The sequence below is a fragment of the Polyodon spathula genome, chromosome 5 (genome assembly GCF_017654505.1).
Source record: "Polyodon spathula isolate WHYD16114869_AA chromosome 5, ASM1765450v1, whole genome shotgun sequence".
Classification (NCBI taxonomy): Eukaryota; Metazoa; Chordata; class Actinopteri; order Acipenseriformes; family Polyodontidae; genus Polyodon; species Polyodon spathula.
Window position 1 is genome coordinate 52,209,788 of NC_054538.1, and position 22,078 is coordinate 52,231,865.

At 37.4% G+C, this 22,078-nt stretch overlaps 1 long non-coding RNA gene across 2 annotated transcripts in view; it reads right to left on the bottom strand.

Moving 5' to 3' along the window:
* Positions 1 to 15,623, bottom strand: part of LOC121316046 — a 102,353-nt gene extending 86,730 nt beyond the window's left edge. Inside the window, exon 1 of one of the 2 annotated variants that reach the window (XR_005950355.1) lies at positions 15,430 to 15,623. This is a non-coding gene — a long non-coding RNA (uncharacterized LOC121316046). The remainder of the gene's footprint in view (positions 1 to 15,429) is intronic. The other variant, XR_005950356.1, reaches the window with a different exon arrangement.
* Positions 15,624 to 22,078: the final 6,455 nt, after the last annotated feature.

Sequence of the window (22,078 nt, forward strand, 5' to 3'; positions counted from 1 at the left end):
ATTGATATGGCCAAAATGGAAAATCAAATCATACATTAATGTACCAAACATTAAGATAATAACTGTCTCATAACTGTCTCTATGCAGTTATAACTTTAAAAGTCACATGACCTCAAAATGGCAGCCTGTGGCAAAGTGGTTTGTAGTGCACAGGTGTAGAGGTGATGCATCGCTTAGAAACAGTCCAACAACAGTTCAGTGGTAAATAACACAGCTTTATTAGTGGTTTTTAAATAATAACACTGACTCTACACAATGATGTGTAAAGTTAGAAAAACCACAGGGTTCTGTCCCGAAATGATAATAATAATAATACACACAGTTTCTCGTAATTACTGCAGGTCAGTCCATAACCATAACAGAGGAACAGATTGCTTGGCCACATCCCCTGATATACCTTCAGACCCGCCCCCTTCGGTAGTGAGTGCAATCACGTATCCTCCAATCCATGACTGACACCTCTCCTACCATAGTAGGGCGATGACTTCTGGTATTGTGGCTCTGCCCCCTTCCTGGATGGGCAACTTCCAACTGACCCTGGAATGAACTGTCAAACCATCCAGTCCGGGGTAACTGTTCCTGTTATACTATGCCCTCACAGGTCAGGAGGGAGATTGTTGACTCGGATTCATTCGCTCTCTGTCACACAGCCATGTTAGGTTAGAAGTACATTTCATGGTCAGCAACACATTTATCATGAACAGTTTATACACTCTGAAAATATGAAGAAATGGTTTCTGAGATACAATGCACTGACACTGTGGTGGCTGTAGCTTTACAAAAAAACCTTGATCAAATTCCACCTTGGGAATCACAGAATACATATGTGTACCACGTATGAAGACAATATCTCAATAGTGACCATCCTATGTCACAAGTGAAAGTGAAGGGTGTCATTAGAATTTGCCCACAGCTTCCACAATACTGAAATTTGAAGTTGCCAGCCTATATGGTATATGAGATACTTACTACCAGTAGTAGGTATGGCGGCAGTGAAGAGTTAAAAAACTTGTATCTTCTTCTGTCCATGTCTTATCTTTACCAGAAAACATTACAGGTCTAGACATCAGAAACTATTTTGCAGCTACTACTATATTTTGAGGGGTAGATACTCACAAAATTTAGCATTTAATGAAATCGAGATTTATGTTTACACAGCCAGGAAATCAAAGGAACATTATCACATCATATACCTGGATAAAATGCTGTGTGCATAAAGGATCAGCGCCAATTTTCCATTCAAGTTAGCTGTGTTGGAGTGAGGGTAATGGATAACACGGAACCTAACGTTATATAGCAGAGGAACTGAGCATGCCTTTAAGTTGGTTCTTTTGCTGCTCTGAGTGGCTCAGTTACTGTATTTGGCACACCCACTGTATTGGCTAGCAAACAATCGATGTCACAGCAACCTCGGCTTACCTCTTTACCAGTTATGGATCTTGGTAAGGATAAGGACTGACTATGTATTTACTTTTTACTGCTTTCATTCATAATCATCATAGACACATGTTTAATTAGCAGGGCTGATGCAGGGCCAGAGAAACTGAGGATGAATATCAACAGAACCCCTTCATTTCCAACATTCCTTATAATTAGACACACACAAATAAGTTGTTTGTACAAAGAAGTTAGAAACACCTATATCTGCTAAATTAATAGGTGAAACAAAAATTGCGGTAACGTCATCTGCACAGGCAAATTAGATTTTGTATACTTACCCCAAATAATAATAATAATAATAATAATAATAATAATAATAATAATAATAATAATAATAATTGTATTATTACTAGTTTGTCATTTATCTTAACCTTGGAATTTGTGATTATATGCTTGTGGCTGGTATATAAGCTTTCCCTTTTTCACACAATCTGGTGTACACAATAGGTTAATATGTAATTAGCTTGAGGCAGTATAATGCCGTGTTTCCACTGACTGGCACTACAGGCTTTGGTTGCCTACTGCTATGCGGCAAAATCGAAAGTTTTTTTTACAAACCATTTCAGAATTTCTCGCCTAGCGTTAAAGGTCACTGGGAGATTGTGGAATCGTATTGCTGTTTGTTTTAATGAAACCAGAGGCTCATTACAAATAAAAAGGAATCTGGTTAAAACATGCCAACCAACAGTCAGGCTTTGTCGTTGTGTTCATCATAAAGCCAGTTTTGCTGCATCAAGTATGAAATACAAAACTTGACCAGATAGCCATGCTCAGCCACTTGGACAAGCACTGGAAACACCCTGTTTTTGCTGTAGCTGGGAGCACCAGACAGTGGAAAGTGTCATACCTGTCAACTTTTTTTTGAAGGGGGAATTACTGATTGACTTTTTATAAGCATATCAGTGGTATGCTTCAGAATCTGACGAATGACAAACATTATGCTGTATATTATAATATATTTGCAGCTTTTTTACTGTTTCCCCTGTACAGCGTGGTGTGTGGCAGTCTAAGCTGCAAGCCTCAGTCTGTAGGCCTCAGTCTGTACAGTAGTTTTTAAAAAGAATTCTTACAGTACAAGTCGTGGGCATCCGCACAGGCGTTACGCCATGCCCATGGGGGGGGGGGGGGGGGGGGGGGGTTGATGCAGTGTGCATATATATATATATATATATATATATATATATATATATATATATATATATATATATATATATATATATATATATAGACACATAGACACACACACACACACACACACACACACAGTGTTCCCTGTGTTCCCAGTGTTAACGAGGGTCTCGGGGGACACACAATATGAGCATTATAACTGAAGAGCGTTTAACCATGCATAAAGCACCATATTATATTTAAAAAAAAAAAGAAGTAACATTCCCGCTCGTGGATCATTTTAATTAGCAGTTTTTAAACTATAAATAGCCTGGCTAAATGACAGTCGGAAGTTCAGTTCAAAGTGACAGACAAGCAAACCAAGCATGAGAAGGAGAGCGGGTCGGGTGAGGGGAAGAGGGCTTGCCCCAGGTTCGGCTGCTGGAGTGGGGCTGAAGCAAAGCCACAGCTCCTCTTGCAGCAAAAAAGTAAATGCATTAGGAAAGATAACCATGTAATGGGCCTAATATTTGTTTAGTTATAAAACGATTGCTGAATAAGATGTCTGTGTTATCAAGTGCCAGCACAGCTTTTCTTCAGTTCAGATACTGTATCAAAACGGAGAGACAGAAACGGAAGTTAGACTGAGAAGTTATTTACAGTGTGAACACCGGTACTGTATTTACTGTAGAAATATTGCATGAAGCACTAGTATAGAGAATTAGGGGACCTGCTGTAGGAGCATTATATCCAAGGCACGTTATAACCAAGAGCCTTATAGCAAGGGCGCACTGTATTAGAGGTCTGCATGGGTACCTGAAAACCTGGGTACCCATTGGGTTTTAAATTACTGGACCCTATCCGGGTCTCTTTTTACTACCCAAGTATCGATGAATTAATTTGAGAATAAGAAAATATAATACTTACAATACAGTCTTATTCTTTTATACTGTTTGGTCAACATTCGCACCCAGCGACCAGTAGCATTATTATAAATAATCTGTTATACAATGACATTAGAAATGCATGTAGCAAAGGAGAAGCAATACTAATGGGGGATTTCAACTTCCGCCATATAAAATGGGAAAACCCGGTGGGGAGCACGAAGGATGAAATTGAAATAGTGGAAATGACAAATGACTGCTTCCTAACACAATTTGTCAAGGCACCGACTAGAAGGGAGGCATGCCTTGATTTAGTCTTTTCAAATAACGAAGACAGAATAACTAAAACAGAGGTCAGAGAACCACTAGCAAACTAGACCACAACATGGTCTCATTTGAAGTGCTTTTTAAAACCCCAAAAGTAATGACTAAAGCTAAGGTTTACAATTTTAGAAAAACAAACTATGAAGGTATGAAACAGAGACTAACAGAAGTAGATTGGTGTAAAATAGAGAAAACATCCACAGAAAAAGGATGGCTGTTCTTCAAAAATGTAATACTAGAGGAGCAAAAGAATTACATCCCTAAAGTAGACAAATCTAAATGTAAAACTAAATTGCTAAAATGGTTTAATAAATCAATTAAAAAAAAATTCAGCGAAAAAAGGCACTTTACAGAGCATTAAAAAAGGACCAAAAAGAAAGTATGCAGAAAGAGTACACAGAACTGCAAATGCAAGTCAAAAAGGAAGTTAGAAAGGCCAAGAAAGAAATAGAAATGAACATTGCTAAGGGGGCTAAAACCAATTCCAAAATGTTTTTCCAATATTACAACAGCAAGAGAACATTCAAAGAGGAGGTTAAATGTCTAAGAGATACAAATGGCAAAATTGTAGATGAAGAAAAAAAATAGCAAATATATTAAATGATTACTTTTCACAAGTTTTTACAAAGGAAGATACTGACAACATGCCCCACATGTCATCCAGTTCCTATCCAGTTTTAAATAACTTTAGCATAACTGAGGCAGAAGTGTTAAAGGGACTAGGAGCTCTTAAAATAAACAAATCCCCTGGGCCAGATGAGATCCTCCCAATAGTACTCAAAGAAATGAAAGAAGTTATTTACAAACCGCTAACCAAGACCATGCAACAGTCTCTTGACACAGGGGTGGTACTGACAGACTGGAAAATTGCAAACTTAATACCGAACCACAAAAAGAGAAACAACACTGAACCAGGTAACTACAGACCAGTAAGCCTGACTTCTATTATATGCAAATTTATGGAAATTATAATAAGATCCAAAATGGAAAATTACCTATATGGTAACAGCGTCCTGGGAGACAGTCAACATGGTTTTAGAAAAGGGAGATCGTGTCTAACTAACTTGCTTGATTTTTTTGAGGATGCAACATCGATAATGGATAATTGCAAAGCACATGACAAGGTTTATTTAGATTTCCAGAAAGCTTTTGACAAAGTCCCGCACAAAAGATTAATTCTCAAACTGAACGCAGTAGGGATTAAAGGAAACACATGTACATGGATTAGGGAGTGGTTAACATGTAGAAAACAGAAAGTACTGATTAGAGGAGAAACCTCAGAATGGAGTGTGGTAACCAGTGGAGTACCACAGGGATCAGTATTAGGTCCTCTGCTATTCCTAATCTACATTAATGATTTAGATTCTGGTATAGTAAGCAAACTTGTTAAATTTGCAGACGACACAAAAATAGGAGGAGTGGCAAACACTGTTGCAGTAGCAAAGGTCATTCAAAATGATCTGGACAAGATTCAGAACTGGGCAGACACATGGCAAATTACATTTAATAAAGAAAAGTGTAAGGTTCTGCACTCAGGAAATAAAAATGTGCATTATAAATATCATATGGGAGATACTGAAATTGGAGAGTGAATCTATGAAAAAGACCTAGGAGTTTTTGTTGACTCAGAAATGTCTTCATCTAGACAATGTGGGGAAGCTATAAAAAAGGCCATCAAAATGCTTGGACATATAATGAAGTGTTGAATTTAAATCAAGGGAAGTAATGTTAAAACTGTACAATGCATTAGTAAGACCTCATCTTGAATATTGTGTTCAGTTCTGGTCACCTCGCTATAAAAAAAAAATATTGCCGCTCTGGAAAGATTGCAAAGAAGAGCGACCAGAATTATTCTGGGTTTAAAAGGCATGTCATATGCAGACAAGCTAAAAGACTTGAATCTGTTCAGTCTTGAACAAAGAAGACTACGCGGCAACCTAATTCAAGCATTCAGAATTCTAAAAGGTATTGACAATGTTGACCCAAGGGACTTTTTCGACCTGAAAAAAGAAACAAGGACCAGGTGTCACAAATGGAGATTAGACAAAGGGGCATTCAGAACAGAAAATAGGAGGCGCTTTTTTAGACAGAGAATCGTGAGGGTCTGGAATCAACTCCCCAGTAATGTTGTTAAAGCTGACACCCTGGGATCCTTCAAGAAGCTGCTTGATGAGATGCTGGGATCAATAAGCTACTAACAACCAAACGAGCAAGATGGGCCAAATGGCCTCCTCTCGTCTGTAATCTTTCTTATGTTCTTATGTAATAAAGACAATGATAAAACAAGCTTTACATTGAGCCTTTTCTAACTGACAAGATATCGATATTTTACAGAAAACAATAACACATAGTGAGCGTCAAGTAGACTTCAATAATAATAACTTCGGAGACTATGCTCAGAAACTAAAACAACATAAACCATCCGGTTTATGTCAGTGATAACTCTGTGATCCATTAATAATAACTGTTACATAGTCAATATATGTAATCCTGCAGCATGAAGTGCATTTAACATAATGTCTGTATTTAAACAAAGATTATTATTATTATTATTATTATTATTATTATTATTATTATTATTATTATTATTATTATTATTATTTCGATGTTTACAGTACTGAAAAAGATTACACAAGTCTACAGATCTGAAATGACTAAATGTACAGTACTGTGCAAAAGTTTTAGGCAGGTGTGAAAAAATCCTGTAAAGTAAGAATGCTTTCAAAAATAGACATGTTAATAGATTATATTTATCAATGAACTAAATGCAAAGTGAGTGAACAGAAGAAAAATCTAAATCAAATCCATATTTGGTGTGACCACCCTTTGCCTTCAAAACAGCATCAATTCTTCTAGGTACACTTGCACAAAGTCAGGGATTTTGTAGGCATATAGTCAGGTGTATGATTAAACAATTATACCAAGCAGGTGCTAATGATCATTAGTTCAATATGAAAGTTGAAACACAATCCTTAACTGAAACAGAAACAGCTGTGTAGGTGGAATAAAACTGGGTGAGGAACAGCCAAACTCAGCTAACAATGTGAGGTTGCTGAAGATAGTTTACTGTCAAAAGTCATACACCATGGCAAGACTGAGCAAAGCAACAAGACACAAGGTAGTTATACTGCATCAGCAAGGTCTCTCCCAGGCAGAAATTTCAAGGCAGACAGGGGTTTCCAGATATGCTGTCCAAGCTCTTTTGAAGAAGCACAAAGACATGGGCAACATTGAGGACCGTAGACGCAGTGGTCGGCCAAGGAAACTTACTGCAGCAGATGAAAGACACATCATGCTTACTTCCCTTCGCAATCGGAACATGTCCAGCAATGCCACCAGCTCAGAATTGGCAGAAAACAGTGGGACCCTGGTACACCCATCTACCGTCCGGAGAAGTCTGGTCAGAAGTGGCCTTCATGGAAGGAAGGAAGACTTGTGACCAAAAAGCCATACCTCCCACATTGAAACAAGGCCAAGCGACTCAACTATGCACAAAAACACAGGAACTGGGCTGCAGAAAAATGGCAGCAGGTGCTCTGGGCTGATGAGTCAGAATTTGAAATATTTGACTGTAGCAGAAGGCAGTTTGTTCGGCAAAGGGCAGGAGAGTAGTACACAAATGAGTGTCTGCAGACAACAGTGAAGCATGGTGAACGTTCCTTGCAAGTTTGGGGCTGCATTTCTGCAAATGGAGTTGGGGATTTGGTCAGAATTAAAGGTCTCCTCAATGCTGAGAAGTACAGGCAGATACTTATCCATCATGCCATACCATCAGGGAGGCATCTGATTGGCCCCATATTTGTTCTGCAGCATGACAACGACCCCAAACATACATCGAAAATCATTAAGAACTATCTTCAGCATAAAGAAGAACAAGGAGTCCTAGAAGTGATGGTATGGCCCCCACAGAGCCCTGATCTCAACATCATCGAGTCTGTCTGGGATTACATGAAGAGAGAGAAGCAACTGAGGCTGTTTAAATTCACAGAAGAACTGTGGTTAGTTCTCCAAGATGTTTGGGCCATCCTACCTGCCAAGTTCCTTCAAAAACTGTGTGCAAGTGTACCTAGAAGAATTGATGCTGTTTTGAAGGCAAAGGGTGGTCACACCAAATATTGATTTGATGTTGATTTTTCTTCTGTTCACTCACTTTGCATTTGTTAATTGATAAATATAATCTATTACCATGTCTATTTTTGAAAGCATTCTTACTTTACAGCATTTTTTCACACCTGCTTAAAACTTTTGCACAGTACTGTATGTGTACTACACAGTATTTAAATATGTATCATGCACTTAAAATATACATGTGATTTAAAAAAAATTAAAAAAATCATCATTACCCCCCCCAAAAAATCCAGGTACCCGGCTATTTTTCACAGTGGGTACCTGGTTCCAGATTTTCTACCCATGTCGACCGCTAATATATATACAATGCTTGTTTTAGAAAATTAACTTAAGGTAATAATGCATAACAACCGGCAATCTAAATTATCAGGAGTTTCACCGGGAGACGGAGATCAAGCTCTACATCGGGAGTCTCCCGGCGAAATTGACAGACTTGGCAGGTCTGAACAAGGTATAAGTGAGGTGACCAGACATCCCATTTTAGACGGGACAATCCCACTTTTTGGAACACTTGACTCTGTGTCCCCAGAGCTTTGGGATGCTAATTCTGTGGGCACCAATTTGTTTCCAGGCTGTACAAAAGAGGCCAAACTTTGCTGCGAACTCTGAAGGGGGTGTCACATTGGGTCTGACGCTCCCGTGGTGGGGGATGGAAAACCTACAGAGATTGCACCTCCTCATCGCGCAACAGCAAAACCTATTGGCCAGACACTGAGCACATTCAGAGAGGATAAAAATCAGGGCTGATCTTTGTTCTCTGGGATATAGCCCGCCCATCCCTGTTCTGGATTGCTCAGTGTAAAAGCGAATCTGGCTTTAGGCTTGTGAGTGGAGGATGCTCACACGCCCTCAGTATGTCTGTGCTGTGTGGGGACTCGCTACACATTCCAAATTAGGGGAAAATAAATAAAAATAATAACTGATCACTCTAAATTTAAAAAAAAGGAATACAGTGAGAACATAAACTTCATTGAAACATTAAGGACAAAATAAATGCGCTCTATAGAAAGAGACGCAAATCACAGCATCCTGTGAGACAGTCAAAGCAGAGACAGTCATTGTTAATGGAACATTTATGTTTAACTTTGCAAATCAAATAAATATTTGTTTGTTCAACTTCATCTCCCTCTGATTTATTTTGTAATATTAATCAAAAGCACTCGCTCAGTCAATTAGAAGATCACTATTTGCATTTCAAAAGGTGTTTGGCAAAATGTTTGATTGCAGCTCAACTCGCACTCTGTGTACATTCATTTATTGGACATTTACAATTTCTTTTGTATATTTTAAAGATATTTTAAGCATAGCCTACTTAAATATCACAAGTACATGGTGACTGTATAAATATATTAACATAGCCAAAAGTGTTGCTTATACACCTGCATAGTAATCTTCATATATCCCAAATTGTCTGAAAATGTACGAGTACATTGTAACATTCTTTAAAAACTAAACAAACTTTTGCTGGAAACAAGAGTTGTTTAAAATGGGCTGTGTTGCTGCAAAAAAAAAAGTAACAAGCAGACAAGACAGCTTTTTAAAAAAAACAACCTTGAATGACATATTCAGCAACATTTTCGAGTTTTGTAAACCTTTAAAATTAGAGATTTTTTTCATTAAAAAAATTGGTACTATTTCATTGACCAGCCATTGTACCAGTATGCTTGCTGCACTAAAGGCTTCCACTAATTCAAGTATCGTGACATTACTTGTTGCTCCACTTTCTTTGCTTTTTTTAAACAATCATGTGATTGTGAGCTGCTTGTTCGGTAGTTTGATTTTCTTGTTTTTGTGTACTGCACTGTCAAAATGCTTGTCAATAGTACCTTTTCTTAGATGATCCAAAGACACATTACAAGTGGAGCAAAACAGAATCCCACCATGCTTTTCGTAGCTCTGAACGCGATCTTCTATTGAAATGAATTTAGCTTTTTTTTTATTTGTCAGCTGTCTGCATTTTTTGTTAATTATACATTGCAAGCTAATAAAGCATCAATATCTAAACAACCATTTTAAGCTTCCTGCCTCTGACTCAAAAATTACGTCATTGTACAGTATGAGGAATTCACCAATCATGAAGCTGGTATTTGTTTGACCTTGTTGACCTAGTAACCAAATGCATGGTGATGACGCCGGGCCGTGTACAGCTGCTGTAGCTCTGCTGACGTTAACAGGGGAGGTGAAGAGTAATGTAAAACACTGAAAGGAAAATAAAATGAATATTGTTCACGGTAGGTAGTCAAATACACGATTTCTGTGACATTCGTGATATCGTGAATTTTCCGGGGCCCTACATATAAGGCTAGTATGAGCTGTACTCAATCTGTATCTTGTTATTACCTCCTCCTCACACAGCCCTAGTAACGTCTGCCTGGTCCAAAATACTCTATCCCTGACTTCTTCTCACTCTCCTGTGCAGCTCTTCTGCTGGTTCTGTGACACTGTCTGGTTTCAGTAAGCAATACTTCTAATACACACTGAGGCACCTACTAAAGTTAGCGCCCTTAAATGAATATGGTATGCATATTTGGTGATGTGATTTGCATACATTTCCACACATTAACACTATTCATTATATTAAAATGACTCGAATGCTGTACTTTTTACACATGCTTTTTTCCACGCGCTAGGTTGCCTGCCACTGTTTACTGAATAGAGCAGCTGTACAAATCAGGCAATAAAGGGGCTTACTGCGGGCAAAACACATTACCGCTGTTTAGGGAATGAGGCTCTAGATATTTAGAAAAAATTGATTCTATGAAGTATAACCATTTAATAAACATAAATATTGAGATATTAAATGTTTTCATACCGGAAGGGCCTGGTTTGCAGATTGGACACTGAAGGATAGCCTAGAGATAGAAATGGAAGATGGAAAGTGGAACTCAGAGAGAAGATACAGTTTTTTAGACAGAAAAGGGACTAGATTTGCCTCAGTAATCAGTAATAAAATAGAATCTCAGAATTTGATATTATTGAATTGCTATTGTATAATAACTATACTTCTTGAGTAGAAATGATATTGCAAAGACAATAATATACATTTTTATAGTAACATTTTCCATTGATTATCACCACAAGTCTCTGCAATCACTTTCAATATGGCAACCCCAGGCTCTGACGCCAGAGGGGGGCCCACACACATACAGAAATAAAATGGTAAATATGAGTAACTGTACTATTTCTGTGCCAGCTATCCTACTCAAGCAGCCTTTAGGGCTAAAAACATTTCATTTTCATTAAACTAAACTAAACTGTATGTGTGCAGTACAGTTAAACTTTTCAGATCTCCATGTTTTTCTATTCTCTTTTCCTGCTTGCATCCTTTTGCCTTATTTCTGCCTCTTCTCACTCCCCATTGCCTTCTGTCCTCCCCAGGGCTTCATAATGCCTAAAGTTACTGGCTGATCGACATACAATTATATAAATGCGCCAACTAAAGACATTCTATAATTGGCAGATTTACTTTCCAACAATCAAGACCTTTGTTTGACAAGCGTTTCGACGAGAGCCTCACTATCAACATCTGCTATTATCATATTATCATGCCTAAACACCTTTTATAATTACACAATTTTAAACCATCAAAAATAAAACCTGCCAAACCTCCAAATAAAAAGAAAAACAAATCTGGATGTCAAAAACGGAAGGAAAAGAATACAAAAAAAAAAAAAAACTAAAAAAAGCACTGTCATATTTTCTATGTACATTTAAAAATGATTATTTCTGTAAAGTATGTGTTCTATTCTCTGTTAATTGTGTACTAAGTAGCCCACAGTAAAACAAAAATGAGCTAAAATTATTTTGTTTTAATTATTATTTATCATTTATTTTCTAGCAGACGCCCTTATCCAGAGCAACTTACAGGTGTTACAATGTGTCACACTACAGACAATAGCAGTTATAGATACAATAAAATCAGTAGTAAGAGCAAATGAGAGAAAATAAATATTACACTAAATAATTACGTTTAAGAGTGATTACGACTAACAGCAGTTAAACTTAAGTATTTAGTTATGAGTAAATTTCACAAGTAAGTACAATAAATGGATAAGAACGATTTCAAATAAGAGCAATTACATAAAATGGGCGCTAACTTTACGAGGTGCCTCAGTGTGTGTTAAAAGTACCGCTTACTGAAACCAGGCGCTGCCTGTAAGAGTAAAGCATGTACAAGATACAGCAACTATAAGCAGTAGAATACAATAAAGTGTGGAGTGGTTAAGTGCAAGTACAAGATGATTCAAGTACTGACAGTTAAAAATAATCTTTTACTATGTTCACACTGTACAGTAATGTGTAAAATACAGCAGTGTGATTTATTTTGTGTTGCCAGCAGGCTAAAGTGAAAAGAAAGTGTGCTATTGGTATTAATTTCATTTTACCACTGTATTTATTAGTGGAGGTCCATTGCCCGAAGCCCACGAAAACCTGCTGCCAGCCCTGATTGATCACCATGAACTGCATGCTGTTGTAACAACACCTTGTTATAAATGTTCATGAACAATTTAATTAATTAGGCTGATAGGTTATGGCGTTCATTAACTTAACAAATCAGAGGGTGATCTTCATCACCCCTACCTTCATACCAACAATAACTTGTGCTAAGAAATGCCATATCAAATTTCAACACAGGTGGAGGAGCGGTTCCCAAGCTAAATATGACGTTCAGGGACATGCAGGCATGTGTTTGCAGCTCCACTGCTGTATGCTCCCTTTGGATTACAATTATTGACATCCCACAATGACTACTGAACATTTTATTTGTTATTTTGTATGTTGTAAAATGTTTCACTGCAAACCACAATTGCATAAAGATTTGAACCAAGTCATTTTTCAAACACTACTTAGAATGCTTTAAAAATAACGTCAGAGCATTATGGGCCCTATTCATAAAGTTTAATGGCAGTCATTAGGAAAGGCAAATTTTAGTAAATTATTCTGCTGTACCCTTAAATGTAAAGAAAATCTTGATTTGGCTGTGTTTAATTCAATGATTGTTATCTCGCAAATGAATTTGATCAGTTTTGATAAATGATATAATCTTCTACTGTGGCTGTGGGATTTATACAAGCAGACTTGTGCAGTTATTTGCACAGCAAAGTCTGTTTACATGACAAAACACGTGTTGTTTTCACAGAAATCCCTATATCATATCCCCATGTGTTATGAATTCAGAATACATTTTCAGAAACCAAAATTATGGTATGCAAGTAACTGTATCGTCGCAACGGGCCTAATTATAATCAAAATGTACCAAATCTCAATGAGCAATTGTCATTCCAATTCATTAGCCATGGGTCTTCATTTGGAAAATTAAATTTGAAATAATACATTAAATTGATATTATAGTCCCATTTAATTTACTTTTCCTTCACCAATACCATAAAAGCACGTTAAACTATCCTTGCTCTATAGAGAGTCTCTGGTAGTTCTCGCTGATAAATAACTTTTTCAACAGTAGGAAAGCTTTCTCATACAACACCATCTCTGATAATGCAAATAAAATATATTTTGGTATAACAGTTGGTATAAATCTAAACACCACAACAACTGAAATAACTGACTGAAATGACAGCTTACAACATTTGAAAATTTTAGCCAGATTTATCCAGTAGCAAGCCACAGAGAACATCAAAACCCAACTTCTTAAAGAAAAAGTGTAACCTTTCAAATATTTTTCTCACCTCCATGTTTTTCTCTGTCCATCAGTCCATAAACATATCAATACTGAGATGTTCACATTTGTTCAGGTCTGTAAAAACACTAGGTTGAGAATACTAAGATTTACTGTAAAACAAGTTTCTTCTAACATTTACAGTAAACTAGTGTGCCAAAACTATTGTAAATAAACTAAGAACTAACTGAAAAAAATGGCAATAATATGCAAAGTAGAATTATTTCAATATCTAAAGACTACTGTAAAATTATATTGCAAAATATATCGGCCTACTATCTCTTTTCTAACAGATTAGCAGACTTCCTCTCAAATCAAAAAACACATGTTGAAAGGTTTTTTTCTTTGTTTTTGACATTGATCAGCCCAAACTGATAGCAGATGTGTTTTCTGCCTAGCAACAGGACATGTGTAGACTGTGCTGACTCATTTTAATCAAAGTGGCCCACGCAAGCAAACCTTTGCTGACTGCACCGAGAAGATGAAGCAGCTTTAGGATGGGCTATACCACGCTTAATTTCCACAGAAAATACTACTAAAATGTTTTGCAGTGTAAAGTAGCCCTTGAAAACTGTCAACATTTACTGTAACTGGGTTAACCAGAACTGCAGGCATGGGGTATCAAGCATTGCCAGGCTATAGGCTTTACACTTGCTCCTGCATTTTTGTGAAAATAGTTATGTATTAATACTACTTCTTTCACAACCTTTATAAGGCCTTGTGTTATAATTACTGACTCCTGGTCAACGGTTTAAAATGTTACTGTATAACACTTTAAGAATTACATTCATGGTATAAAATGAAGCAGACCACAAAGACATTTGCCAAACCAGTAACTCTGTTTAACTGAGAGTGAAATGTAGTTTTACTGATGCTCACAACATTAGGAGTGATCAATTAATATGCCTCCCTAGAGTAAATGGTCAAATCTTGACTTAAGTTATAATATCGACTTTACATTGATGTCTCAAATGTTGCTACTGGGATATAGGAATAGGTTTGTAGATTAGTACTGAAAAAAAAAAAATCCATATACATATTTTAATTGTATTCTTTAAAGATGAACACCCTTAAAAAGGGAGTGATTCCTGAAGACATATAGAAACTTTTTTAAATCTTGTAATTAAATCAAAGATATTTAAACGTTAATAGATGCCTTGCTACTGTAAAAAAAAAAAACAAAAAAAAAAATATGTAATAAGTTAACATCTTATAAAAGCTTGAACAAAAAAGGTTGAATTTATATACCAAATAAAAGGGCAAAAAAGGAATTTTAGAAAACTTAATGATGAAGAATATGTAGTTGTTTATCAGCTAGTTATAAATGTTTCAGAGGTCTCTCCATAATATATCATATTGTCTCCATAAAATATTATATATTAATTAATTTAAGCACTATTTAAAAAAAAAAAAAAAAAAAAAAAAAAAGATTCTAAAGTCAGCTTTATATTAGTAATTAGGGTACAGTGTATATATATATATATATATATATATATATATATATATATATATATATATATATATATATATATATATATACTGTTGCTGACCAAACATGTCACACTATTTCTTAGAGTACGTGTCAGGAATGTGTCACAAGTGTCCCCCTGATACAGTGTCAGTAAGACCTAGACAATGTGGCCATCCTTTCCAGATACTATATGTGTTGCAGCCAACTACAAAATATTTAAAAGCGCCGCAGAATTTCAGCCATCTAGAATCAATAGTCATTTGAATGCAATTGTCTGCACAAACTAAACTCGAAAATCGTACCATCTAAATGATCTCAAAAAGCTAATTCCACAAAAAAAAAAGGAAAAATAATTTAGACATGAGATGAGACATAATAGGCGCTTAAATAATACTTACCAGAAAACCGACTTTCCTGGATCTTCTCTTCCCTTCAGAATTCAAACCTACATAAAAAGGGGGAGGGAGGAGACAATAGTATACACATCACCCAGTTTCACTTCACTGAGGCTAAACAGCTAGCTGTTCCCACACACAGAACCACCTTAACTGACGTGTTCTGTGATGTACTAACAGATGTCCAAATGAGTAAGAACAACAGTTGATGCTCACTGGAACAAAATTACTCATGTATGCTGACTCACTAACCACTATTTTCTTTTGCTAAATGAGTTTCTCATGATCCCACTATCTCAAAGGGCTGCTTTAAGCTGGAAAGGAGTCTTGACTATCATGGGTGGAGAGGACAGTCAACAGTCTTCCAGGAGACACTCCCCATTGTCTTTTCAGAAGATTTCAATGGATTTACCTAGAAAGGGAAAGCCACGGCATGAACGGCAGTAGTTTACAAGCAAAGGAAGATGCATTCAACTTACTGATGTGTTCTGTGATGTAGTTACAATGTTGACCGGGCTGGTAAAGGAAGCTCACATTAGAACTGCTGAGTTTCACCTAGTCCTCCTAGTCCTCTTAGTCCAATTTTTGCATCATTAAATGTATATATACATTTAAGTCAATAAGCTATTTAAGACACCATCATAATTAAATGTACGTAGCTTTTAATGTGTATATCTTTTTCACTCTGTAAAATTCAAATGTTTAAATTCAAAATTCAATTTTCGGCATGCTACCCTACTGAGAAAAATAATTAATATTCAGGAAAACTACGCACATTTATGATATGATTCCTTAACATATATTTTTGATAATGCAATATAAATCTGTAGATTTCTTCAGGTCAGAACGCCAGGAGAAGCAATAAGAAGTTGGGAAACTGCTAAAAAAAATCTCTTGGGAAAAATTCCCATAAATAATATCCATCCTGAATATTAACCCCAAGGCTTTTGGGAGGAATATTTGGAGGTCATGGAGTTTAAGAGGTAAAACTAATTGAAATCTTAGAATGCAGAAAAAAACAACTTTGGTGAAAGCTGATTATACAGTTGCTGCTTCATTTTTTCATGCACTATTTAAGTGTGTCTATTTAAGGTTTGAAGGCTGGTTTACTGTATTTATCTTTAATTGTTTGAAGTACAGTTACTGAGGACACAGTAAAGTGCTATACATGTGTAACAATTTAATCTATCGTCTTTTAACTGTTATAATATATGTTATTTTACAAGCTTGTACAATAATAATAATAATAATAATAATAATAATAATAATAATAATAATAATAATAATAAATGGAAAACACAATATTAAATAAACTAGTGAATTCACCTAAATATCTACAACATTTGTAAAAAGGAAAATAAATGTCCAAAGCTTTTTTAAGCCTGTTGGAAAACTTGGTTGCTAAATACTATTTTCATTTCCTACAGTGGCTTGCGAAAGTATTGACCCCCTTGGCATTTTTACCATTTTGTTGCCTTACAACCTGGAATTAAAATGGATTTTTATTTGGATTTCATGTACTGGACATACACAAAATAGTCCAAATTGGTGAAGTGAAATGAAAAAAATAACCTGTTTCAAAAAATTCTAAAAAATAAATAATGGAAAAGTGGTGCGTGCGTATGTATTCACCCCTTTTGCTATTAAGCCTCTAAATAAGATCTGGTGCAACCAATTACCTTCAGAAGTCACATAATTAGTTAAATAAAGTCCACCTGTGTGCAATCTAAGTGTCACATGATCTCAGTATATATACACCTGTTCTGAAAGGCCCCAGAGTCTGCAACACCACTAAGCAAGGGGCACTACCAAGCAAGCAGCACCATCAAGACCAAGGAGCTCTCCAAACAGGTCAGGGACAAAGTTGTGGAGAAGTACAGATCAGGGTTGGGTTATAAAAAAAATATCCGAAACTTTGAACATCCCACGGAGCACCATTAAAGCCATTATTAAAAAATGGAAAGAATATGGCACCACAACAAACCTGGCAAGAGAGGGCCGCCCACCAAAACTCACGGACCAGGCAAGGAGGGCATTAATCAGAGAGGCAACAAAGAGATCAAAGATAACCCTAAAGGAGTTGCAAAGCTCCACAGTGGAGATTGGAGTAGCTGTCCATAGGACCACTTTAAGCCATACACTCCACAGAGCTGGGCTTTACGGAAGAGTGGCCAGAAAAAAGCCATTGCTTAAAGAAAAAAATAAGCAAACACGTTTGGTGTTCGCCAAAAGGCATGTGGGAGACTCCCCAAACATATGGAAGAAGGTACTCTGGTCAGATGAGACTAAAATTGAGCTTTTTGGCCATCAAGGAAAACGCTATGTCTGGTGCAAACCCAACACCTCTCATCACCCCGAGAACACCATCCCCACAGTGAAGCATGGTGGTGGCAGCATCTTGCTGTAGGGATGTTTTTCATCGGCAGGGACTGGGAAACTGGTCAGAATTGAAGGAATGATGGATGGTGCTAAATACAGGGAAATTCTTGAGGGAAACCTGTTTTAGTCTTCCAGAGATTTCAGACTGGGACGGAGGTTCACCTTCCAGCAGGACAATGACCACAAGCGTACTGCTAAAGCAACACTCGAGTGGTTTAAGGGGAAACATTTAAATGTCTTGGAATGGCCTAGTCAAAGCCCAGACCTCAATCCAATTGAGAATCTGTGGTATGACTTAAAGATTGCTGTACACCAGCAGAACCCATCCAACTTGAAGGAGCTGGAGCAGTTTTGCCTTGAAGAATGGGCAAAAATCCCAGTGGCTAGATGTGCCAAACTTATAGATACATACCCCAAGAGACTTGCAGCTGTAATTGCTGCAAAATGTGGCTCTACAAAGTATTGACTTTGGGGGTGAATACTTATGCACGCTCAAGTTTTCAGTTTTTTTGTCTTATTTCTTGTTTGTTTCACAATAAAAAATATTTTGCATCTTCAAAGTGGTAGGCATGTTGTGTAAATCAAATGATACAAACTCCCAAAAAATCCATTTTAATTCCAGGTTGTAAGGCAACAAAATAGGAAAAATGCCAAGGGGGGTCAATACTTTCGCAAGCCACTGTATGCTAATGATTCATTCATTCAAAAGACTCTCTATAAAGCAAGGACAGTTAATTTGTAGTTCCCAACACTCTTAGGTGAAATGGAGAAACAAAGTCAATACCTGTGTGACAGAGATCGAATGTCATTTGATGTTAGATTTCCTTCCCGACCAGTGAGCGCACTAGAAAGAAGGAACAGAGTAACCGTAAGCAAAAGGCAAGACAATTTATTCCGTAGGGTAGGTGGAAGTCGGCCATTTAGGAAGAGGGCGGAGCTACGGCACCCAAGCTCACTGACCCAGATGGTAGACGGCGTGTTTCCAAGGATTGGAGGAGAGGATGCGCTCATTAATCTAGGGGTCATGAGCGAGGGTATAAATAGGGGGCGTAGCTTCAGTGATCTGTTCCTTTGTAGATGGTTAGCAACAACCAAGAAGGCGCCTGTAATCTGTGAATAAATCGTGAGAGTTCTGAGTGTTCGTCGGTCTTATAACATTGTTTGTTTGTGCTGTTTGTTTTTCAGAGAGTACTCGCATGATCCGCTGTACCACTTCCATCGTTGTTATTGTTTGCAGGTTCTGCCATAAGGCTCTGGACATTATAATCATTAATAAACATGCTTGCACCTGCAAATCATTCATCTGTGTGATTAATTCGCTCTGTACTGCACTCACCTGCACGTATTCACCACTTTGCCACACCTGTCATACAGTAAGAGAAACAAGTAGTCAAAGTAAGGTAAAAAAAAAATTTTTTGCAGGAAATCTGAGTTTAATGACAATTAACTTGTTTTGTCAACATGGAAATATACTAGGGAACACACTTATTGTGACATCTATATTTATATTCAATGATTTACTTCTGTTTTAAAATGGAACATTTGCCTGATTTGATGAAACTATAACGTGCAGTTTGCAAGAGTATTTTGAACGTTGAAGTCAGCCAGCTGAGAATTCTGGGGACTTTGTTATTTTTTTACATTTTGAAGATTTTTTTCAGAGATTTTTTTCGAGTCATCTCATCATTCTGAAATTCTGATCTTGATCTCTGAAAGATTTTGGTTTCCTGTCAGTGTAACGCTCATCATGGTCCCTATTGGCGCAAGGAAGCATGTTTTCCTCTCAATATTGGTTGATGAGAGTACCGCTATTTATGGTCCCCACTGGACAAAAAGGAATGTTAATTTTTGAGAATTAGCTATGCAGAAGGATAGCCTACATATTTTGTAAAAGTAAAACATAAATAAATACATAGACATTTATTTGTAGCTATCTTGATATTTATTTATTTATTTTTCACTATCAGATATAAACACTGCCATTTAATACCGTATGAAACAGAAATTGTACATTAGTGAAGATTTTGTACATAAAGATCGTCATGCTTTAATATATTTGAAATTTCAAATTTAAAAATATATTGTAACGACCCAGACAATTTTTTGTCTTGTTGTCTGTTCAGTTTGGCTTGTCTGTATTTTATGTTATATGTATTGTAAGGGCTACTGGTCACGCCGTAACTTAGCATGGGAAGGGGGAGTGAGTAAATGAGTGGGGAGATTGTGTGTTGCTGTTTTCGGGGGTTGCACAGATGAGGAAAAGACCTTGTGACAGCTTGGAGAGAAAGCTGAAAGGAGGAAATAGACCTCCTTGGGGCTGGCAGGGGTTAGCCACCAGCTCTGTGTTTTCAAATGGAACAGGAAGCTGGAGACAAACGCCCAAGGCTTCTAAGAAATTAAAGAGAAAAATACCCCTAGAGTCTGTGAGTGTGTGGGTGGAAAATGACTCAAGGTGTGACAACATGGTTGACGACTTAAGAAAGGAAACAGATATGAGAACAAAGAATACTTTGCAAAGGACTAGCTCAAGATCTGCAATTAGCAAAGACATGGAGCTCCATGGTTTGTGTCTGTGGCTGGAGCAAAGGTTTTGAAGATTCATCAAGGGAGAATTAAATGCTTGAGGGAGAAAGGATAGGGCCTCACATTGATCAATACTTTTTACCAAGTCAATCAAGTCAGTCAAATGAAATCCAGCGACAGGAAGCAAACCACAGTTTGTAGATAGCACCTCTGCCATAGATAAGAGGAGGACTTGTATAAACACAACTAGTGATGAACCTAATAATCCTTCTGAAGCCGGTCAGACAAACTAGCATAAGAGAGAAAAGAACCTCAACGGGCACAAGCCTGGAGTTAAATGGCCAAGAGCTTCTGAGAAAACAGCGTGGGACACAGTAAACACAGATCTCTGTTTTGTACCAACAGGTTGTACCAAGAGAATGGAACCAAGCAGGTGGGGTCTTCATACACAAAGAAAAAGATTCTGTGAGTGTCGGTCAGTTTCGCCCTATTTCCCTGTTAAACGTTGAAGCTTTTCTTCAGCATTGCTGCACAGAGATTGTCAGTTTACCTATTGAAGAGCTGCTTCATTGACACTTCAGTACAGAAAGCTGGTATTCCAGGTGTGTATTCAGTGTGATCTGGCAGCAAATTCAAATAGCTAAAAAGGAGAGGAAGGAGCTCCATGTGACATTCCTGGATTTAGCTTATTCATACAGTTCAGTACCACAAGAGCTTCTTTGGGCAGCATTTCATTTTTTTTCAGTGTATGGAGGACAATAGCAAACCTACTTCAGAGATTTGCAATTTTGTTTTTTAACTTCAGAATTCACCACTACACTGCAATGTCTAGAAATTGGAATAATGGCAGGATGCACCATTTCTCCACTGGCTTTGCTTCTGGAATGAGACTGCCTCCAATTAGAGCATATACGGATGACATGACAATCACGACTGCAACAGTGGCCCGCACTATCGGTTATTAGGCAAACCAATCAATAACATTGAATGGGCACAAATGCAATTCAAGCCCACTAAGTCAAGGAGTATCTCTATAATTAAAGGTAAAGTAGTGGATATCAGGTTCTACATAAATGGTGAGGCAATACCAACAGTGTCTGAGAAGCCTGTGAAGAGTTTTGGTATGATGGGGACCTAAAGGACACCGTTTGTGTGGTAGAAGTGAGACAACAAGCAGTGGAAGGGTTGAAGAGCATAGACAGCAGCACTTTACCAGGCAAACTTAAACTCTGGTGCTTTCAATTTGGTCTACTGTAAAGAATTATTGGCCACTCACTGTGTATGAGGTTTCCTTGACAAAAGTAGAGAAGCTGGAAGCGTTATTCAGTTCATATGTCAATAAATGGTTAGGAGTTCCACGCTGCCTCAGCAGAGTGGGACTGTAAGATAAAGGGATACTGTAGCTGCCAATCTCAGCTCTAACTGAGGAGTTTAAGTGTGCCAAGATTCGATTGGAAATGACATTGATAGAGTCACATGACAAATGTGTGAGGGAGTCAGCACCTGTGTTGAAAACTAGAAGAAAGTGAGCGGCAAAGGAAGCTGTGGAAGATGCAAAGGTTGCCCTTTGTATCAGTGATGTCATGGGGCAAGTATAGCATGGAAGGAGGCCTTGGTCTCAATTCAGCTCCTCCTACATGGCACAAGGCAGCCCCAGCTCAACAGCAGAAGCTGGTAGTTAACGAGCTGCAAAAGCAGGAGGAGAAGATGAGGTAAAGAAGTAAATCAGTTTCCCAGGCCAAGCAAGTAG